General features: G+C 41.8%; 1 long non-coding RNA gene across 2 annotated transcripts; it reads right to left on the bottom strand.

The window, feature by feature from the left end:
• Window positions 1-245: 245 nt before the first annotated feature.
• On the bottom strand, window positions 246-24811 carry LOC142481284 (uncharacterized). Of its 2 annotated transcripts, none has more exons than XR_012795715.1 (12): window positions 24554-24811; window positions 22835-22938; window positions 21112-21215; window positions 19375-19478; window positions 17656-17759; window positions 15919-16022; window positions 14200-14303; window positions 12463-12566; window positions 10726-10829; window positions 9009-9112; window positions 7272-7375; window positions 246-330 (listed from the first exon to the last, which is right to left on the bottom strand). It is a non-coding gene; the product is annotated as an uncharacterized LOC142481284 (long non-coding RNA). The 2 variants fall into 2 exon arrangements; XR_012795714.1 differs by lacking the exon at window positions 246-330 and adding an exon at window positions 5599-5627 and having other exon boundaries at window positions 24554-24809.
• Between the last annotated feature and the right edge of the window lie 658 nt (window positions 24812-25469).

Raw genomic sequence — 25469 nt, 5'->3', positions numbered from 1 at the left:
AACATCAAAAGGAATGGGCCTAACAGCAAAAGTTTGAACAGCAGCAGCAGCTGCAGTACCCCTGATATCTATGGATGGGACAGATACCCCCTGCAGACGCACGCACGCACCGCACGCACGCACGCACACACACACAACAGGGAGGGGTCTGTAGTGTGACAGAGCACACCAGCTACGCCACCAGGCACTCCCTTCTTGAATTAAAATAAAAACTATCTCCTTACCCTCTTTCTGGATGCCCCCCTCTTTACCAACAAGAGGGACAGGACCAGCTCTCCTCAGCTTCCATTTTCCTCTTCCTTTCCTCTCTCCCTTGAAAACTTTCTGCACCTGAGACAGTGGGAGGGAGGGAGATAGAGCATGAAACAGCACCCCAAATCCCTGTCCCATTACAAGCAGCACAGGCTTCTGTCCCTCTACTCCCTCTGCCTCCAGTCATTTGCATGGGAGGGAGGAGCTGCTTGCTCTCTCTCTCCCTCTTTCTCCCTCTCTCTCCCTCTTTCTCTCCCTCCTCTCTCCTCTACCTCTCTCCCTCCCTCTCTCTTTTAGAAGCTTTACACCTGCCTTCCCATCCTGCCTACAGTATGTGATGATATCACAATGTCTCTCTTACATCACAGACAGGCTGACATCATCACACAGGCTGGCGGCCAGCAAGAGACAGAAATGCAGATAGAGACACACTGACAAAATACATACACTGTAGGCACAGGCACCATGCGGCTTCTGCACCATAAAAGTTCATTGAATCAAAAATAATGTCATCATTTTAAGTGAGGCGCTATTGAAATCTTGGGGGGTCTAAGTGTGTCAAGACAATCTTGACATAAAACGGAGCATCATTTTCAATCATTCAATAATGATGTGGTTTTGGATGACAGTATTCTATGAGATATCATGGGAAAATAATAGGAGGACATAATGGAAATACAGTATACGTCCAATTTGTGACCATAATGGGAATATACATAGCGCTTCCTTCACAGGAAATAATACATGTGACATAACGGGAATGTAGTAAGTATGTGGGTTTGGCTGGGATTATCCTACATCCTGCAGGGATATAATAACTGGGGAGAAAACGCTGATATTTGATACCGCCACGTTGTGGGATGAGCGAGGGGTAAACATTGCATGTCATTTCCCAGAATCCCTTGCTGCAGTGGGAGCACTGTATGCTACTGTACTGTAGGTGAATAATGGTTGAAATATATATATATATATATATATAGATATATATCTATATATATATATATATATATATATATATATATATATACATACACATCAACCAGTACAATAATTTAAAAGGGGGGAATTAAAATGGTTGAAGTGGATTAATGACAAGTATATACCGATCCAAAAAAACAACTCCTGAGCATGTAATGTACTGCTTACATTGGATGTACTATTAGCATGTACAGTGTTGTTTGTTACTGCAGTTACCAATTTATTTCCATTTTAAATATTTAATTTCTCTGAAATGGGTGCAAGCAAATTGTATGAAAAGTTGCAAACGAATACATGAATGTTTTTGTATCCAGAGTCAGGGGGATGAGATGAGATGGGGTCATGTTCATACAGTATTTGAACTGTACATTACTAAAAGAAGGCTTTTTTTTCTATGCAGATACAGTATAGTGTTTCAAACACATGCTATACACACGTACAACACACATACACATACACACACACACACACACACACACACACACACAACGAGGTAATGTAAAGATGTGGGTGAACAGAGCGAAAAAGATTGTACTAGAAACGCTTATTAACATCAAAGGAATGGGCCTAAAGCAAAAAGTTTGAACAGCAGCAGCAGCTGCAGTACCCCTGATATCTATGGATTGGGACAGATACCCCCCTGCAGACGCACGCACGCACGCACGCACGCACGCACACACACACACAAGGGAGGGGGTCTGTAGTGTGACAGAGCACACCAGCTACGCCCACCAGGCACTCCTTCTTGAATTAAAATAAAACTATCTCCTTACCTCTTTCTGGATGCCCCCCTCTTTACCAACAAGAGGGACACGGACCAGCTCTCCTCAGCTTCCATTTTCCTCTTCCTTTCCCTCTCTCCCTTGAAAACTTTCTGCACCTGAGACAGTGGGAGGGAGGGAGATAGAGCATGAAACAGCACCCCAAAATCCTGTCCCCATTACAAGCAGCACAGGCTTCTGTCCCTCTACTCCTCTGCCTCCAGTCATTTGCATGGGAGGGAGGAGCTGCTTGCTCTCTCTCTCCCTCTTCTCTCCCTCTCTCTCCTCTACCTCTCTCCCTCCCTCTCTCTTTTAGAAGCTTTACACCTGCCATCCTGCCTACAGTATGTGATGATATCACAATGTCTCTCTTACATCACAGGACAGGCTGACATCATCACACAGGCTGGCGGCCAGCAAGAGACAGAAATGCAGATAGAGACACACTGACAAATACATACACTGTAGGCACAGGCACCATGCGGCTTCTGCACCATAAAAGTTCATTTGAATCAAAAATAATGTCATCTTTTAGTGAGGCGCTATTGAAATCTTGGGGGGTCTAAGTGTCAAGACAATCTTGACATAAAACGGAAGCATCATTTTCAATCATTCAATAATGATGTGGTTTTGGATGACAGTATTCTATGAGATATCATGGGAAAATAATAGGAGACATAATGGAAATACAGTATCGTCCAATTTGTGACCATAATGGGAATATACATAGCGCTTCCTTCACAGGAAATAATACATGTGACATAACGGGAATGTAGTAAGTATGTGGGTTTGGCTGGGGATTATCCTACATCCTGCAGGGATATAATAACTGGGAGAAACGCTATATTTGATACCGCCCACGTTGTGGGATGAGGCGAGTAAACATTGCATGTCATTTCCCAGAATCCCCTTGCTGCAGTGGGAGCACTGTATGCTACTGTACTGTAGGTGATAATGGTTTGAAATATATATATATTATATATATATATAGATATATATCCTATATATATATATATATATATATATATATATATACATACACATCAACCAGTACAATAATTTAAAAGGGGGGAATTAAAATGGTTGGAAGTGGATAATGACAAGTATATACCGATCCAAAAAAAACAACTCCTGAGCATGTATGTACTGCTTACATGGAGTGTACTATTAGCATGTACAGTGTTGTTTGTTACTGCAGTTACCAATTTATTTCCATTTTAAATATTTAATTTCTCTGAAATGGTGCAAGCAAATTGTAATGAAAAGTTGCAAACGAATACATGAATGTTTTGTATCCAGAGGTCAGGGGGGATGAGATGAGATGGGGGTCATGTTCATACAGTAATTTGAACTGTACATTACTAAAAGAAGGCTTTTTTTCTATGCAGATACAGTATAGTGTTTCAAACACATGCTATACACACGTACACTACACATACACATACACACACACACACACACACACACACACACACACGATGGTAATGTAAAGCATGTGGGTGAACAGAGCGAAAAAGATTGTACTAGAAACGCTTATTAACATCAAAGGAATGGGCCTAAAGCAAAAGTTTGAACAAGCAGCAGCAGCTGCAGTACCCCTGATATCTATGGATGGGACAGATACCCCCTTGCAGACGCAACGCACGCACGCACGCACGCACGGCACGCACACACACACACAGGGAGGGAAGTCTGTAGTGTGACAGAGCACACCAGCTACGCCACCAGGCACTCCTTCTTGAATTAAAATAAAACCTATCTCCTTACCTCTTTCTGGGATGCCCCCTCTTTACCAACAAGAGGGACAGGACCAGCTCTCTCAGCTTCCATTTTCCTCTTCCTTTCCTCTCTCCCTTGAAAAACTTTCTGCACCTGAGACAGTGGGGAGGAGGGAGATAGAGCATGAAACAGCACCCCAAATCCTAGTCCCAATTACAAGCAGCACAGGCTTCTGTCCCTCTACTCCTCTGCCTCCAGTCATTTGCATGGGAGGGAGGAGCTGCTTGCTCTCTCTCTCCCTCTTTCTCCCAATCTCTCTCCCTCTCTTCTCCCTCTCTCTCCTCTACCTCTCTCCCTCCCTCTCTCTTTTAGAAGCTTTACACCTGCCATCCTGCCTACAGTATGTGATGATATCACAATGTCCTCTCTTACATCACAGACAGGCTGACATCATCAACAGGCTGGCGGCCAGCAAGAGACAGAAATGCAGATAGGAGACACACTGACAAATACATACACTGTAGGCACAGGCACCCATGCGGCTTTCTGCACCATAAAAGTTCATTTGAATCAAAAATAATGTCATCTTTTAAGTGAGGCGCTATTGAAATCTTGGGGGTCTAAGTGTCAAGACAATCTTGACATAAAACGGAGCATCATTTTCAATCATTCAATAATGATGTGGTTTTGGATGACAGTATTCTATGAGATATCATTGGGAAAATAATAGGAGACATAATGGAAATACAGTATCGTCCAATTTGTGACCATAATGGGAATATACATAGCGCTTCCTTCACAGGAAAATAATACATGTGACATAACGGGAATGTAGTAAGTATGTGGGTTTGGCTGGGATTATCCTACATCCTGCAGGGATTATAATAACTGGGAAAACGCTATATTTGATACCGCCACGTTGTGGGATGAGCGAGGTAAACATTGCATGTCATTTCCCAGAATCCCTTGCTGCAGTGGGAGCACTGTATGGCTACTGTACTGTAGGTGATAATGGTTGAAATATATATATATATATATATATATAGATATATATCTATATATATATATATATATATATATATATATATATATACATACACATCAACCAGTACAATAATTTAAAAGGGGGGAATTAAAATGGTTGAAGTGGATAATGACAAGTATATACCGATCCAAAAAAACAACTCCTGAGCATGTATGTACTGCTTACATGGATGTACTATTAGCATGTACAGTGTTGTTTGTTACTGCAGTTACCAATTTATTTCCATTTTAAATATTTAATTTCTCTGAAATGGTGCAAGCAAATTGTATGAAAAGTTGCAAACGAATACATGAATGTTTTGTATCCAGAGTCAGGGGGATGAGATGAGATGGGGTCATGTTCATACAGTATTTGAACTGTACATTACTAAAAGAAGGCTTTTTTTTCTATGCAGATACAGTATAGTGTTTCAAAACACATGCTATACACACGTACACACACATACACATACACACACACACACACACACACACACACACACACGAGGTAATGTAAAGATGTGGGTGAACAGAGCGAAAAAGATTGTACTAGAAACGCTTATTAACATCAAAGGAATGGGCCTAAAGCAAAAGTTTGAACAGCAGCAGCAGCTGCAGTACCCCCTGATATCTATGGATGGGACAGATACCCCCTGCAGACGCACGCACGCACGCACGCACGCACGCACGCCACACACACACACAGGGAGGGGTCTGTAGTGTGACAGAGCACACCAGCTACGCCACCAGGCACTCCTTCTTGAATTAAAATAAAAACTATCTCCTTACCTCTTTCTGGATGCCCCCTCTTTACCAACAAGAGGGACAGGACCAGCTCTCCTCAGCTTCCATTTTCCTCTTCCTTTCCCTCTCTCCCTTGAAAACTTTCTGCACCTGAGACAGTGGGAGGGAGGGAGATAGAGCATGAAACAGCACCCCCAAATCCTGTCCCATTACAAGCAGCACAGGCTTCTGTCCCTCTACTCCTCTGCCTCCAGTCATTTGCATGGGAGGGAGGAGCTGCTTGCTCTCTCTCTCCCTCTTTTCCTCCCTCTCTCTCCCTCTTTCTCCCTTCTCTCTCCTCTACCTCTCTCCCTCCCTCTCTCTTTTAGAAGCTTTACACCTGCCATCCTGCCTACAGTATGTGATGATATCACAATGTCTCTCTTACATCACAGACAGGCTGACATCATCACACAGGCTGGCGGCCAGCAAGAGACAGAAATGCAGATAGAGACACACTGACAAATACATACACTGTAGGCACAGGCACCATGCGGCTTCTGCACCATAAAAGTACATTTGAATCAAAAATAATGTCATCTTTTAAGTGAGGCGCTATTGAAATCTTGGGGGTCTCTAAGTGTCAAGACAATCTTGACATAAAACGGAGCATCATTTTCAATCATTCAATAATGATGTGGTTTTGGATGACAGTATTCTATGAGATATCATGGGAAAATAATAGGAGACATAATGGAAATACAGTATCGTCCAATTTGTGACCATAATGGGAATATACATAGCGCTTCCTTCACAGGAAATAATACATGTGACATAACGGGAATGTAGTAAGTATGTGGGTTTGGCTGGGATTATCCTACATCCTGCAGGGATATAATAACCTGGGAAAACGCTATATTGATACCGCCACGTTGTGGGATGAGCGAGTAAACATTGCATGTCATTTCCCAGAATCCCTTGCTGCAGTGGGAGCACTGTATGCTACTGTACTGTAGGTGATAATAATGGTTGAAATATATATATATATATATATATATAGATATATATCTATATATATATATATATATATATATATATATATATACATACACATCAACCAGTACAATAATTTAAAAGGGGGGAATTAAAATGGTTGAAGTGGATAATGACAAGTATATACCGATCCAAAAAAACAACTCCTGAGCATGTATGTACTGCTTACATGGATGTACTATTAGCATGTACAGTGTTGTTTGTTACTGCAGTTACCAATTTATTTCCATTTTAAATATTTAATTTCTCTGAAATGGTGCAAGCAAATTGTATGAAAAGTTGCAAACGAATACATGAATGTTTTGTATCCAGAGTCAGGGGGATGAGATGAGATGGGGTCATGTTCATACAGTATTTGAACTGTACATTACTAAAAGAAGGCTTTTTTTCTATGCAGATACAGTATAGTGTTTCAAACACATGCTATACACACGTACACACACATACACATACACACACACACACACACACACACACACACACACGAGGTAATGTAAAGATGTGGGTGAACAGAGCGAAAAAGATTGTACTAGAAACGCTTATTAACATCAAAGGAATGGGCCTAAAGCAAAAGTTTGAACAGCAGCAGCAGCTGCAGTACCCCTGATATCTATGGATGGGACAGATACCCCCTGCAGACGCACGCACGCACGCACGCACGCACGCACACACACACACAGGGAGGGGTCTGTAGTGTGACAGAGCACACCAGCTACGCCACCAGGCACTCCTTCTTGAATTAAAATAAAACTATCTCCTTACCTCTTTCTGGATGCCCCCTCTTTACCAACAAGAGGGACAGGACCAGCTCTCCTCAGCTTCCATTTTCCTCTTCCTTTCCTCTCTCCCTTGAAAACTTTCTGCACCTGAGACAGTGGGAGGGAGGGAGATAGAGCATGAAACAGCACCCCAAATCCTGTCCCATTACAAGCAGCACAGGCTTCTGTCCCTCTACTCCTCTGCCTCCAGTCATTTGCATGGGAGGGAGGAGCTGCTTGCTCTCTCTCTCCCTCTTTCTCCCTCTCTCTCCCTCTTTCTCCCTCTCTCTCCTCTACCTCTCTCCCTCCCTCTCTCTTTTAGAAGCTTTACACCTGCCATCCTGCCTACAGTATGTGATGATATCACAATGTCTCTCTTACATCACAGACAGGCTGACATCATCACACAGGCTGGCGGCCAGCAAGAGACAGAAATGCAGATAGAGACACACTGACAAATACATACACTGTAGGCACAGGCACCATGCGGCTTCTGCACCATAAAAGTTCATTTGAATCAAAAATAATGTCATCTTTTAAGTGAGGCGCTATTGAAATCTTGGGGGTCTAAGTGTCAAGACAATCTTGACATAAAACGGAGCATCATTTTCAATCATTCAATAATGATGTGGTTTTGGATGACAGTATTCTATGAGATATCATGGGAAAATAATAGGAGACATAATGGAAATACAGTATCGTCCAATTTGTGACCATAATGGGAATATACATAGCGCTTCCTTCACAGGAAATAATACATGTGACATAACGGGAATGTAGTAAGTATGTGGGTTTGGCTGGGATTATCCTACATCCTGCAGGGATATAATAACTGGGAAAACGCTATATTTGATACCGCCACGTTGTGGGATGAGCGAGTAAACATTGCATGTCATTTCCCAGAATCCCTTGCTGCAGTGGGAGCACTGTATGCTACTGTACTGTAGGTGATAATGGTTGAAATATATATATATATATATATATAGATATATATCTATATATATATATATATATATATATATATATATATACATACACATCAACCAGTACAATAATTTAAAAGGGGGGAATTAAAATGGTTGAAGTGGATAATGACAAGTATATACCGATCCAAAAAAACAACTCCTGAGCATGTATGTACTGCTTACATGGATGTACTATTAGCATGTACAGTGTTGTTTGTTACTGCAGTTACCAATTTATTTCCATTTTAAATATTTAATTTCTCTGAAATGGTGCAAGCAAATTGTATGAAAAGTTGCAAACGAATACATGAATGTTTTGTATCCAGAGTCAGGGGGATGAGATGAGATGGGGTCATGTTCATACAGTATTTGAACTGTACATTACTAAAAGAAGGCTTTTTTTCTATGCAGATACAGTATAGTGTTTCAAACACATGCTATACACACGTACACACACATACACATACACACACACACACACACACACACACACACACACGAGGTAATGTAAAGATGTGGGTGAACAGAGCGAAAAAGATTGTACTAGAAACGCTTATTAACATCAAAGGAATGGGCCTAAAGCAAAAGTTTGAACAGCAGCAGCAGCTGCAGTACCCCTGATATCTATGGATGGGACAGATACCCCCTGCAGACGCACGCACGCACGCACGCACGCACGCACACACACACACAGGGAGGGGTCTGTAGTGTGACAGAGCACACCAGCTACGCCACCAGGCACTCCTTCTTGAATTAAAATAAAACTATCTCCTTACCTCTTTCTGGATGCCCCCTCTTTACCAACAAGAGGGACAGGACCAGCTCTCCTCAGCTTCCATTTTCCTCTTCCTTTCCTCTCTCCCTTGAAAACTTTCTGCACCTGAGACAGTGGGAGGGAGGGAGATAGAGCATGAAACAGCACCCCAAATCCTGTCCCATTACAAGCAGCACAGGCTTCTGTCCCTCTACTCCTCTGCCTCCAGTCATTTGCATGGGAGGGAGGAGCTGCTTGCTCTCTCTCTCCCTCTTTCTCCCTCTCTCTCCTCTACCTCTCTCCCTCCCTCTCTCTTTTAGAAGCTTTACACCTGCCATCCTGCCTACAGTATGTGATGATATCACAATGTCTCTCTTACATCACAGACAGGCTGACATCATCACACAGGCTGGCGGCCAGCAAGAGACAGAAATGCAGATAGAGACACACTGACAAATACATACACTGTAGGCACAGGCACCATGCGGCTTCTGCACCATAAAAGTTCATTTGAATCAAAAATAATGTCATCTTTTAAGTGAGGCGCTATTGAAATCTTGGGGGTCTAAGTGTCAAGACAATCTTGACATAAAACGGAGCATCATTTTCAATCATTCAATAATGATGTGGTTTTGGATGACAGTATTCTATGAGATATCATGGGAAAATAATAGGAGACATAATGGAAATACAGTATCGTCCAATTTGTGACCATAATGGGAATATACATAGCGCTTCCTTCACAGGAAATAATACATGTGACATAACGGGAATGTAGTAAGTATGTGGGTTTGGCTGGGATTATCCTACATCCTGCAGGGATATAATAACTGGGAAAACGCTATATTTGATACCGCCACGTTGTGGGATGAGCGAGTAAACATTGCATGTCATTTCCCAGAATCCCTTGCTGCAGTGGGAGCACTGTATGCTACTGTACTGTAGGTGATAATGGTTGAAATATATATATATATATATATATAGATATATATCTATATATATATATATATATATATATATATATATATACATACACATCAACCAGTACAATAATTTAAAAGGGGGGAATTAAAATGGTTGAAGTGGATAATGACAAGTATATACCGATCCAAAAAAACAACTCCTGAGCATGTATGTACTGCTTACATGGATGTACTATTAGCATGTACAGTGTTGTTTGTTACTGCAGTTACCAATTTATTTCCATTTTAAATATTTAATTTCTCTGAAATGGTGCAAGCAAATTGTATGAAAAGTTGCAAACGAATACATGAATGTTTTGTATCCAGAGTCAGGGGGATGAGATGAGATGGGGTCATGTTCATACAGTATTTGAACTGTACATTACTAAAAGAAGGCTTTTTTTCTATGCAGATACAGTATAGTGTTTCAAACACATGCTATACACACGTACACACACATACACATACACACACACACACACACACACACACACACACACGAGGTAATGTAAAGATGTGGGTGAACAGAGCGAAAAAGATTGTACTAGAAACGCTTATTAACATCAAAGGAATGGGCCTAAAGCAAAAGTTTGAACAGCAGCAGCAGCTGCAGTACCCCTGATATCTATGGATGGGACAGATACCCCCTGCAGACGCACGCACGCACGCACGCACGCACGCACACACACACACAGGGAGGGGTCTGTAGTGTGACAGAGCACACCAGCTACGCCACCAGGCACTCCTTCTTGAATTAAAATAAAACTATCTCCTTACCTCTTTCTGGATGCCCCCTCTTTACCAACAAGAGGGACAGGACCAGCTCTCCTCAGCTTCCATTTTCCTCTTCCTTTCCTCTCTCCCTTGAAAACTTTCTGCACCTGAGACAGTGGGAGGGAGGGAGATAGAGCATGAAACAGCACCCCAAATCCTGTCCCATTACAAGCAGCACAGGCTTCTGTCCCTCTACTCCTCTGCCTCCAGTCATTTGCATGGGAGGGAGGAGCTGCTTGCTCTCTCTCTCCCTCTTTCTCCCTCTCTCTCCCTCTTTCTCCCTCTCTCTCCTCTACCTCTCTCCCTCCCTCTCTCTTTTAGAAGCTTTACACCTGCCATCCTGCCTACAGTATGTGATGATATCACAATGTCTCTCTTACATCACAGACAGGCTGACATCATCACACAGGCTGGCGGCCAGCAAGAGACAGAAATGCAGATAGAGACACACTGACAAATACATACACTGTAGGCACAGGCACCATGCGGCTTCTGCACCATAAAAGTTCATTTGAATCAAAAATAATGTCATCTTTTAAGTGAGGCGCTATTGAAATCTTGGGGGTCTAAGTGTCAAGACAATCTTGACATAAAACGGAGCATCATTTTCAATCATTCAATAATGATGTGGTTTTGGATGACAGTATTCTATGAGATATCATGGGAAAATAATAGGAGACATAATGGAAATACAGTATCGTCCAATTTGTGACCATAATGGGAATATACATAGCGCTTCCTTCACAGGAAATAATACATGTGACATAACGGGAATGTAGTAAGTATGTGGGTTTGGCTGGGATTATCCTACATCCTGCAGGGATATAATAACTGGGAAAACGCTATATTTGATACCGCCACGTTGTGGGATGAGCGAGTAAACATTGCATGTCATTTCCCAGAATCCCTTGCTGCAGTGGGAGCACTGTATGCTACTGTACTGTAGGTGATAATGGTTGAAATATATATATATATATATATATAGATATATATCTATATATATATATATATATATATATATATATATATACATACACATCAACCAGTACAATAATTTAAAAGGGGGGAATTAAAATGGTTGAAGTGGATAATGACAAGTATATACCGATCCAAAAAAACAACTCCTGAGCATGTATGTACTGCTTACATGGATGTACTATTAGCATGTACAGTGTTGTTTGTTACTGCAGTTACCAATTTATTTCCATTTTAAATATTTAATTTCTCTGAAATGGTGCAAGCAAATTGTATGAAAAGTTGCAAACGAATACATGAATGTTTTGTATCCAGAGTCAGGGGGATGAGATGAGATGGGGTCATGTTCATACAGTATTTGAACTGTACATTACTAAAAGAAGGCTTTTTTTCTATGCAGATACAGTATAGTGTTTCAAACACATGCTATACACACGTACACACACATACACATACACACACACACACACACACACACACACACACACGAGGTAATGTAAAGATGTGGGTGAACAGAGCGAAAAAGATTGTACTAGAAACGCTTATTAACATCAAAGGAATGGGCCTAAAGCAAAAGTTTGAACAGCAGCAGCAGCTGCAGTACCCCTGATATCTATGGATGGGACAGATACCCCCTGCAGACGCACGCACGCACGCACGCACGCACGCACACACACACACAGGGAGGGGTCTGTAGTGTGACAGAGCACACCAGCTACGCCACCAGGCACTCCTTCTTGAATTAAAATAAAACTATCTCCTTACCTCTTTCTGGATGCCCCCTCTTTACCAACAAGAGGGACAGGACCAGCTCTCCTCAGCTTCCATTTTCCTCTTCCTTTCCTCTCTCCCTTGAAAACTTTCTGCACCTGAGACAGTGGGAGGGAGGGAGATAGAGCATGAAACAGCACCCCAAATCCTGTCCCATTACAAGCAGCACAGGCTTCTGTCCCTCTACTCCTCTGCCTCCAGTCATTTGCATGGGAGGGAGGAGCTGCTTGCTCTCTCTCTCCCTCTTTCTCCCTCTCTCTCCCTCTTTCTCCCTCTCTCTCCTCTACCTCTCTCCCTCCCTCTCTCTTTTAGAAGCTTTACACCTGCCATCCTGCCTACAGTATGTGATGATATCACAATGTCTCTCTTACATCACAGACAGGCTGACATCATCACACAGGCTGGCGGCCAGCAAGAGACAGAAATGCAGATAGAGACACACTGACAAATACATACACTGTAGGCACAGGCACCATGCGGCTTCTGCACCATAAAAGTTCATTTGAATCAAAAATAATGTCATCTTTTAAGTGAGGCGCTATTGAAATCTTGGGGGTCTAAGTGTCAAGACAATCTTGACATAAAACGGAGCATCATTTTCAATCATTCAATAATGATGTGGTTTTGGATGACAGTATTCTATGAGATATCATGGGAAAATAATAGGAGACATAATGGAAATACAGTATCGTCCAATTTGTGACCATAATGGGAATATACATAGCGCTTCCTTCACAGGAAATAATACATGTGACATAACGGGAATGTAGTAAGTATGTGGGTTTGGCTGGGATTATCCTACATCCTGCAGGGATATAATAACTGGGAAAACGCTATATTTGATACCGCCACGTTGTGGGATGAGCGAGTAAACATTGCATGTCATTTCCCAGAATCCCTTGCTGCAGTGGGAGCACTGTATGCTACTGTACTGTAGGTGATAATGGTTGAAATATATATATATATATATATATAGATATATATCTATATATATATATATATATATATATATATATATATACATACACATCAACCAGTACAATAATTTAAAAGGGGGGAATTAAAATGGTTGAAGTGGATAATGACAAGTATATACCGATCCAAAAAAACAACTCCTGAGCATGTATGTACTGCTTACATGGATGTACTATTAGCATGTACAGTGTTGTTTGTTACTGCAGTTACCAATTTATTTCCATTTTAAATATTTAATTTCTCTGAAATGGTGCAAGCAAATTGTATGAAAAGTTGCAAACGAATACATGAATGTTTTGTATCCAGAGTCAGGGGGATGAGATGAGATGGGGTCATGTTCATACAGTATTTGAACTGTACATTACTAAAAGAAGGCTTTTTTTCTATGCAGATACAGTATAGTGTTTCAAACACATGCTATACACACGTACACACACATACACATACACACACACACACACACACACACACACACACACGAGGTAATGTAAAGATGTGGGTGAACAGAGCGAAAAAGATTGTACTAGAAACGCTTATTAACATCAAAGGAATGGGCCTAAAGCAAAAGTTTGAACAGCAGCAGCAGCTGCAGTACCCCTGATATCTATGGATGGGACAGATACCCCCTGCAGACGCACGCACGCACGCACGCACGCACGCACACACACACACAGGGAGGGGTCTGTAGTGTGACAGAGCACACCAGCTACGCCACCAGGCACTCCTTCTTGAATTAAAATAAAACTATCTCCTTACCTCTTTCTGGATGCCCCCTCTTTACCAACAAGAGGGACAGGACCAGCTCTCCTCAGCTTCCATTTTCCTCTTCCTTTCCTCTCTCCCTTGAAAACTTTCTGCACCTGAGACAGTGGGAGGGAGGGAGATAGAGCATGAAACAGCACCCCAAATCCTGTCCCATTACAAGCAGCACAGGCTTCTGTCCCTCTACTCCTCTGCCTCCAGTCATTTGCATGGGAGGGAGGAGCTGCTTGCTCTCTCTCTCCCTCTTTCTCCCTCTCTCTCCTCTACCTCTCTCCCTCCCTCTCTCTTTTAGAAGCTTTACACCTGCCATCCTGCCTACAGTATGTGATGATATCACAATGTCTCTCTTACATCACAGACAGGCTGACATCATCACACAGGCTGGCGGCCAGCAAGAGACAGAAATGCAGATAGAGACACACTGACAAATACATACACTGTAGGCACAGGCACCATGCGGCTTCTGCACCATAAAAGTTCATTTGAATCAAAAATAATGTCATCTTTTAAGTGAGGCGCTATTGAAATCTTGGGGGTCTAAGTGTCAAGACAATCTTGACATAAAACGGAGCATCATTTTCAATCATTCAATAATGATGTGGTTTTGGATGACAGTATTCTATGAGATATCATGGGAAAATAATAGGAGACATAATGGAAATACAGTATCGTCCAATTTGTGACCATAATGGGAATATACATAGCGCTTCCTTCACAGGAAATAATACATGTGACATAACGGGAATGTAGTAAGTATGTGGGTTTGGCTGGGATTATCCTACATCCTGCAGGGATATAATAACTGGGAAAACGCTATATTTGATACCGCCACGTTGTGGGATGAGCGAGTAAACATTGCATGTCATTTCCCAGAATCCCTTGCTGCAGTGGGAGCACTGTATGCTACTGTACTGTAGGTGATAATGGTTGAAATATATATATATATATATATATATAGATATATATCTATATATATATATATATATATATATATATATATATACATACACATCAACCAGTACAATAATTTAAAAGGGGGGAATTAAAATGGTTGAAGTGGATAATGACAAGTATATACCGATCCAAAAAAACAACTCCTGAGCATGTATGTACTGCTTACATGGATGTACTATTAGCATGTACAGTGTTGTTTGTTACTGCAGTTACCAATTTATTTCCATTTTAAATATTTAATTTCTCTGAAATGGTGCAAGCAAATTGTATGAAAAGTTGCAAACGAATACATGAATGTTTTGTATCCAGAGTCAGGGGGATGAGATGAGATGGGGTCATGTTCATACAGTATTTGAACTGTACATTACTAAAAGAAGGCTTTTTTTCTATGCAGATACAGTATAGTGTTTCAAACACATGCTATACACACGTACACACACATACACATACACACACACACACACACACACACACACACACACGAGGTAATGTAAAGATGTGGGTGAACAGAGCGAAAAAGATTGTACTAGAAACGCTTATTAACATCAAAGGAATGGGCCTAAAGCAAAAGTTTGAACAGCAGCAGCAGCTGCAGTACCCCTGATATCTATGGATGGGACAGATACCCCCTGCAGACGCACGCACGCACGCACGCACGCACGCACACACACACACAGGGAGGGGTCTGTAGTGTGACAGAGCACACCAGCTACGCCACCAGGCACTCCTTCTTGAATTAAAATAAAACTATCTCCTTACCTCTTTCTGGATGCCCCCTCTTTACCAACAAGAGGGACAGGACCAGCTCTCCTCAGCTTCCATTTTCCTCTTCCTTTCCTCTCTCCCTTGAAAACTTTCTGCACCTGAGACAGTGGGAGGGAGGGAGATAGAGCATGAAACAGCACCCCAAATCCTGTCCCATTACAAGCAGCACAGGCTTCTGTCCCTCTACTCCTCTGCCTCCAGTCATTTGCATGGGAGGGAGGAGCTGCTTGCTCTCTCTCTCCCTCTTTCTCCCTCTCTCTCCCTCTTTCTCCCTCTCTCTCCTCTACCTCTCTCCCTCCCTCTCTCTTTTAGAAGCTTTACACCTGCCATCCTGCCTACAGTATGTGATGATATCACAATGTCTCTCTTACATCACAGACAGGCTGACATCATCACACAGGCTGGCGGCCAGCAAGAGACAGAAATGCAGATAGAGACACACTGACAAATACATACACTGTAGGCACAGGCACCATGCGGCTTCTGCACCATAAAAGTTCATTTGAATCAAAAATAATGTCATCTTTTAAGTGAGGCGCTATTGAAATCTTGGGGGTCTAAGTGTCAAGACAATCTTGACATAAAACGGAGCATCATTTTCAATCATTCAATAATGATGTGGTTTTGGATGACAGTATTCTATGAGATATCATGGGAAAATAATAGGAGACATAATGGAAATACAGTATCGTCCAATTTGTGACCATAATGGGAATATACATAGCGCTTCCTTCACAGGAAATAATACATGTGACATAACGGGAATGTAGTAAGTATGTGGGTTTGGCTGGGATTATCCTACATCCTGCAGGGATATAATAACTGGGAAAACGCTATATTTGATACCGCCACGTTGTGGGATGAGCGAGTAAACATTGCATGTCATTTCCCAGAATCCCTTGCTGCAGTGGGAGCACTGTATGCTACTGTACTGTAGGTGATAATGGTTGAAATATATATATATATATATATATAGATATATATCTATATATATATATATATATATATATATATATATATACATACACATCAACCAGTACAATAATTTAAAAGGGGGGAATTAAAATGGTTGAAGTGGATAATGACAAGTATATACCGATCCAAAAAAACAACTCCTGAGCATGTATGTACTGCTTACATGGATGTACTATTAGCATGTACAGTGTTGTTTGTTACTGCAGTTACCAATTTATTTCCATTTTAAATATTTAATTTCTCTGAAATGGTGCAAGCAAATTGTATGAAAAGTTGCAAACGAATACATGAATGTTTTGTATCCAGAGTCAGGGGGATGAGATGAGATGGGGTCATGTTCATACAGTATTTGAACTGTACATTACTAAAAGAAGGCTTTTTTTCTATGCAGATACAGTATAGTGTTTCAAACACATGCTATACACACGTACACACACATACACATACACACACACACACACACACACACACACACACACGAGGTAATGTAAAGATGTGGGTGAACAGAGCGAAAAAGATTGTACTAGAAACGCTTATTAACATCAAAGGAATGGGCCTAAAGCAAAAGTTTGAACAGCAGCAGCAGCTGCAGTACCCCTGATATCTATGGATGGGACAGATACCCCCTGCAGACGCACGCACGCACGCACGCACGCACGCACACACACACACAGGGAGGGGTCTGTAGTGTGACAGAGCACACCAGCTACGCCACCAGGCACTCCTTCTTGAATTAAAATAAAACTATCTCCTTACCTCTTTCTGGATGCCCCCTCTTTACCAACAAGAGGGACAGGACCAGCTCTCCTCAGCTTCCATTTTCCTCTTCCTTTCCTCTCTCCCTTGAAAACTTTCTGCACCTGAGACAGTGGGAGGGAGGGAGATAGAGCATGAAACAGCACCCCAAATCCTGTCCCATTACAAGCAGCACAGGCTTCTGTCCCTCTACTCCTCTGCCTCCAGTCATTTGCATGGGAGGGAGGAGCTGCTTGCTCTCTCTCTCCCTCTTTCTCCCTCTCTCTCCTCTACCTCTCTCCCTCCCTCTCTCTTTTAGAAGCTTTACACCTGCCATCCTGCCTACAGTATGTGATGATATCACAATGTCTCTCTTACATCACAGACAGGCTGACATCATCACACAGGCTGGCGGCCAGCAAGAGACAGAAATGCAGATAGAGACACACTGACAAATACATACACTGTAGGCACAGGCACCATGCGGCTTCTGCACCATAAAAGTTCATTTGAATCAAAAATAATGTCATCTTTTAAGTGAGGCGCTATTGAAATCTTGGGGGTCTAAGTGTCAAGACAATCTTGACATAAAACGGAGCATCATTTTCAATCATTCAATAATGATGTGGTTTTGGATGACAGTATTCTATGAGATATCATGGGAAAATAATAGGAGACATAATGGAAATACAGTATCGTCCAATTTGTGACCATAATGGGAATATACATAGCGCTTCCTTCACAGGAAATAATACATGTGACATAACGGGAATGTAGTAAGTATGTGGGTTTGGCTGGGATTATCCTACATCCTGCAGGGATATAATAACTGGGAAAACGCTATATTTGATACCGCCACGTTGTGGGATGAGCGAGTAAACATTGCATGTCATTTCCCAGAATCCCTTGCTGCAGTGGGAGCACTGTATGCTACTGTACTGTAGGTGATAATGGTTGAAATATATATATATATATATATATATAGATATATATCTATATATATATATATATATATATATATATATATATACATACACATCAACCAGTACAATAATTTAAAAGGGGGGAATTAAAATGGTTGAAGTGGATAATGACAAGTATATACCGATCCAAAAAAACAACTCCTGAGCATGTATGTACTGCTTACATGGATGTACTATTAGCATGTACAGTGTTGTTTGTTACTGCAGTTACCAATTTATTTCCATTTTAAATATTTAATTTCTCTGAAATGGTGCAAGCAAATTGTATGAAAAGTTGCAAACGAATACATGAATGTTTTGTATCCAGAGTCAGGGGGATGAGATGAGATGGGGTCATGTTCATACAGTATTTGAACTGTACATTACTAAAAGAAGGCTTTTTTTCTATGCAGATACAGTATAGTGTTTCAAACACATGCTATACACACGTACACACACATACACATACACACACACACACACACACACACACACACACACGAGGTAATGTAAAGATGTGGGTGAACAGAGCGAAAAAGATTGTACTAGAAACGCTTATTAACATCAAAGGAATGGGCCTAAAGCAAAAGTTTGAACAGCAGCAGCAGCTGCAGTACCCCTGATATCTATGGATGGGACAGATACCCCCTGCAGACGCACGCACGCACGCACGCACGCACGCACACACACACACAGGGAGGGGTCTGTAGTGTGACAGAGCACACCAGCTACGCCACCAGGCACTCCTTCTTGAATTAAAATAAAACTATCTCCTTACCTCTTTCTGGATGCCCCCTCTTTACCAACAAGAGGGACAGGACCAGCTCTCCTCAGCTTCCATTTTCCTCTTCCTTTCCTCTCTCCCTTGAAAACTTTCTGCACCTGAGACAGTGGGAGGGAGGGAGATAGAGCATGAAACAGCACCCCAAATCCTGTCCCATTACAAGCAGCACAGGCTTCTGTCCCTCTACTCCTCTGCCTCCAGTCATTTGCATGGGAGGGAGGAGCTGCTTGCTCTCTCTCTCCCTCTTTCTCCCTCTCTCTCCCTCTTTCTCCCTCTCTCTCCTCTACCTCTCTCCCTCCCTCTCTCTTTTAGAAGCTTTACACCTGCCATCCTGCCTACAGTATGTGATGATATCACAATGTCTCTCTTACATCACAGACAGGCTGACATCATCACACAGGCTGGCGGCCAGCAAGAGACAGAAATGCAGATAGAGACACACTGACAAATACATACACTGTAGGCACAGGCACCATGCGGCTTCTGCACCATAAAAGTTCATTTGAATCAAAAATAATGTCATCTTTTAAGTGAGGCGCTATTGAAATCTTGGGGGTCTAAGTGTCAAGACAATCTTGACATAAAACGGAGCATCATTTTCAATCATTCAATAATGATGTGGTTTTGGATGACAGTATTCTATGAGATATCATGGGAAAATAATAGGAGACATAATGGAAATACAGTATCGTCCAATTTGTGACCATAATGGGAATATACATAGCGCTTCCTTCACAGGAAATAATACATGTGACATAACGGGAATGTAGTAAGTATGTGGGTTTGGCTGGGATTATCCTACATCCTGCAGGGATATAATAACTGGGAAAACGCTATATTTGATACCGCCACGTTGTGGGATGAGCGAGTAAACATTGCATGTCATTTCCCAGAATCCCTTGCTGCAGTGGGAGCACTGTATGCTACTGTACTGTAGGTGATAATGGTTGAAATATATATATATATATATATATAGATATATATCTATATATATATATATATATATATATATATATATATACATACACATCAACCAGTACAATAATTTAAAAGGGGGGAATTAAAATGGTTGAAGTGGATAATGACAAGTATATACCGATCCAAAAAAACAACTCCTGAGCATGTATGTACTGCTTACATGGATGTACTATTAGCATGTACAGTGTTGTTTGTTACTGCAGTTACCAATTTATTTCCATTTTAAATATTTAATTTCTCTGAAATGGTGCAAGCAAATTGTATGAAAAGTTGCAAACGAATACATGAATGTTTTGTATCCAGAGTCAGGGGGATGAGATGAGATGGGGTCATGTTCATACAGTATTTGAACTGTACATTACTAAAAGAAGGCTTTTTTTCTATGCAGATACAGTATAGTGTTTCAAACACATGCTATACACACGTACACACACATACACATACACACACACACACACACACACACACACACACACGAGGTAATGTAAAGATGTGGGTGAACAGAGCGAAAAAGATTGTACTAGAAACGCTTATTAACATCAAAGGAATGGGCCTAAAGCAAAAGTTTGAACAGCAGCAGCAGCTGCAGTACCCCTGATATCTATGGATGGGACAGATACCCCCTGCAGACGCACGCACGCACGCACGCACGCACGCACACACACACACAGGGAGGGGTCTGTAGTGTGACAGAGCACACCAGCTACGCCACCAGGCACTCCTTCTTGAATTAAAATAAAACTATCTCCTTACCTCTTTCTGGATGCCCCCTCTTTACCAACAAGAGGGACAGGACCAGCTCTCCTCAGCTTCCATTTTCCTCTTCCTTTCCTCTCTCCCTTGAAAACTTTCTGCACCTGAGACAGTGGGAGGGAGGGAGATAGAGCATGAAACAGCACCCCAAATCCTGTCCCATTACAAGCAGCACAGGCTTCTGTCCCTCTACTCCTCTGCCTCCAGTCATTTGCATGGGAGGGAGGAGCTGCTTGCTCTCTCTCTCCCTCTTTCTCCCTCTCTCTCCTCTACCTCTCTCCCTCCCTCTCTCTTTTAGAAGCTTTACACCTGCCATCCTGCCTACAGTATGTGATGATATCACAATGTCTCTCTTACATCACAGACAGGCTGACATCATCACACAGGCTGGCGGCCAGCAAGAGACAGAAATGCAGATAGAGACACACTGACAAATACATACACTGTAGGCACAGGCACCATGCGGCTTCTGCACCATAAAAGTTCATTTGAATCAAAAATAATGTCATCTTTTAAGTGAGGCGCTATTGAAATCTTGGGGGTCTAAGTGTCAAGACAATCTTGACATAAAACGGAGCATCATTTTCAATCATTCAATAATGATGTGGTTTTGGATGACAGTATTCTATGAGATATCATGGGAAAATAATAGGAGACATAATGGAAATACAGTATCGTCCAATTTGTGACCATAATGGGAATATACATAGCGCTTCCTTCACAGGAAATAATACATGTGACATAACGGGAATGTAGTAAGTATGTGGGTTTGGCTGGGATTATCCTACATCCTGCAGGGATATAATAACTGGGAAAACGCTATATTTGATACCGCCACGTTGTGGGATGAGCGAGTAAACATTGCATGTCATTTCCCAGAATCCCTTGCTGCAGTGGGAGCACTGTATGCTACTGTACTGTAGGTGATAATGGTTGAAATATATATATATATATATATATATAGATATATATCTATATATATATATATATATATATATATATATATATACATACACATCAACCAGTACAATAATTTAAAAGGGGGGAATTAAAATGGTTGAAGTGGATAATGACAAGTATATACCGATCCAAAAAAACAACTCCTGAGCATGTATGTACTGCTTACATGGATGTACTATTAGCATGTACAGTGTTGTTTGTTACTGCAGTTACCAATTTATTTCCATTTTAAATATTTAATTTCTCTGAAATGGTGCAAGCAAATTGTATGAAAAGTTGCAAACGAATACATGAATGTTTTGTATCCAGAGTCAGGGGGATGAGATGAGATGGGGTCATGTTCATACAGTATTTGAACTGTACATTACTAAAAGAAGGCTTTTTTTCTATGCAGATACAGTATAGTGTTTCAAACACATGCTATACACACGTACACACACATACACATACACACACACACACACACACACACACACACACACGAGGTAATGTAAAGATGTGGGTGAACAGAGCGAAAAAGATTGTACTAGAAACGCTTATTAACATCAAAGGAATGGGCCTAAAGCAAAAGTTTGAACAGCAGCAGCAGCTGCAGTACCCCTGATATCTATGGATGGGACAGATACCCCCTGCAGACGCACGCACGCACGCACGCACGCACGCACGCACACACACACACAGGGAGGGGTCTGTAGTGTGACAGAGCACACCAGCTACGCCACCAGGCACTCCTTCTTGAATTAAAATAAAACTATCTCCTTACCTCTTTCTGGATGCCCCCTCTTTACCAACAAGAGGGACAGGACCAGCTCTCCTCAGCTTCCATTTTCCTCTTCCTTTCCTCTCTCCCTTGAAAACTTTCTGCACCTGAGACAGTGGGAGGGAGGGAGATAGAGCATGAAACAGCACCCCAAATCCTGTCCCATTACAAGCAGCACAGGCTTCTGTCCCTCTACTCCTCTGCCTCCAGTCATTTGCATGGGAGGGAGGAGCTGCTTGCTCTCTCTCTCCCTCTTTCTCCCTCTCTCTCCTCTACCTCTCTCCCTCCCTCTCTCTTTTAGAAGCTTTACACCTGCCATCCTGCCTACAGTATGTGATGATATCACAATGTCTCTCTTACATCACAGACAGGCTGACATCATCACACAGGCTGGCGGCCAGCAAGAGACAGAAATGCAGATAGAGACACACTGACAAATACATACACTGTAGGCACAGGCACCATGCGGCTTCTGCACCATAAAAGTTCATTTGAATCAAAAATAATGTCATCTTTTAAGTGAGGCGCTATTGAAATCTTGGGGGTCTAAGTGTCAAGACAATCTTGACATAAAACGGAGCATCATTTTCAATCATTCAATAATGATGTGGTTTTGGATGACAGTATTCTATGAGATATCATGGGAAAATAATAGGAGACATAATGGAAATACAGTATCGTCCAATTTGTGACCATAATGGGAATATACATAGCGCTTCCTTCACAGGAAATAATACATGTGACATAACGGGAATGTAGTAAGTATGTGGGTTTGGCTGGGATTATCCTACATCCTGCAGGGATATAATAACTGGGAAAACGCTATATTTGATACCGCCACGTTGTGGGATGAGCGAGTAAACATTGCATGTCATTTCCCAGAATCCCTTGCTGCAGTGGGAGCACTGTATGCTACTGTACTGTAGGTGATAATGGTTGAAATATATATATATATATATATATATAGATATATATCTATATATATATATATATATATATATATATATATATACATACACATCAACCAGTACAATAATTTAAAAGGGGGGAATTAAAATGGTTGAAGTGGATAATGACAAGTATATACCGATCCAAAAAAACAACTCCTGAGCATGTATGTACTGCTTACATGGATGTACTATTAGCATGTACAGTGTTGTTTGTTACTGCAGTTACCAATTTATTTCCATTTTAAATATTTAATTTCTCTGAAATGGTGCAAGCAAATTGTATGAAAAGTTGCAAACGAATACATGAATGTTTTGTATCCAGAGTCAGGGGGATGAGATGAGATGGGGTCATGTTCATACAGTATTTGAACTGTACATTACTAAAAGAAGGCTTTTTTTCTATGCAGATACAGTATAGTGTTTCAAACACATGCTATACACACGTACACACACATACACATACACACACACACACACACACACACACACACACACGAGGTAATGTAAAGATGTGGGTGAACAGAGCGAAAAAGATTGTACTAGAAACGCTTATTAACATCAAAGGAATGGGCCTAAAGCAAAAGTTTGAACAGCAGCAGCAGCTGCAGTACCCCTGATATCTATGGATGGGACAGATACCCCCTGCAGACGCACGCACGCACGCACGCACGCACGCACACACACACACAGGGAGGGGTCTGTAGTGTGACAGAGCACACCAGCTACGCCACCAGGCACTCCTTCTTGAATTAAAATAAAACTATCTCCTTACCTCTTTCTGGATGCCCCCTCTTTACCAACAAGAGGGACAGGACCAGCTCTCCTCAGCTTCCATTTTCCTCTTCCTTTCCTCTCTCCCTTGAAAACTTTCTGCACCTGAGACAGTGGGAGGGAGGGAGATAGAGCATGAAACAGCACCCCAAATCCTGTCCCATTACAAGCAGCACAGGCTTCTGTCCCTCTACTCCTCTGCCTCCAGTCATTTGCATGGGAGGGAGGAGCTGCTTGCTCTCTCTCTCCCTCTTTCTCCCTCTCTCTCCTCTACCTCTCTCCCTCCCTCTCTCTTTTAGAAGCTTTACACCTGCCATCCTGCCTACAGTATGTGATGATATCACAATGTCTCTCTTACATCACAGACAGGCTGACATCATCACACAGTACCCCCTCTCGGAACCACAGACTTAGAAATCGCCAGCTCATATACAGTGCATAAAATATATTTATATATATACCCTTATACACCATTTTAATAAAAAATATCACAAAATTCTTCTAAGTCTCTCGGGAAGAGTGAAAGACGCGCACGTTCATTTTCAGAGCTCCTAGACCTTCCTATAAGAAGTTAGCCAAAAAGTAGCTTCGAAAAACGCTTAGGTTAAGTTTCAGAGTTGCTTCTAATGTACCAAAGCTGGACTTAGACATAATTTCACTCTCACAACATTATGGCTGGTTGGAGACAGTCCGAACCACAAGTACCGGGTCCATGGTTCTGGCCGTATACTGGGGGGACGGGGACGACTCCCATTAACCCCTGACTATACCGGGGATACGCTTATCACAATGCCTTTCTGGTCTGTGCTGAAGCAGGGCATTCTGGCAGCCAAGTGGCTTGACCTTTATTAGTGAGCCTGGTTACCCCCTCTCGGAACCACAGACTTAGAAATCGCCAGCTCATATACAGTGCATAA

Source organism: Ascaphus truei, unplaced genomic scaffold (genome assembly GCF_040206685.1).
Source record: "Ascaphus truei isolate aAscTru1 unplaced genomic scaffold, aAscTru1.hap1 HAP1_SCAFFOLD_248, whole genome shotgun sequence".
Lineage (NCBI taxonomy): Eukaryota > Metazoa > Chordata > Amphibia > Anura > Ascaphidae > Ascaphus > Ascaphus truei.
This window is presented reverse-complemented; position numbering and strand designations above follow the sequence as displayed.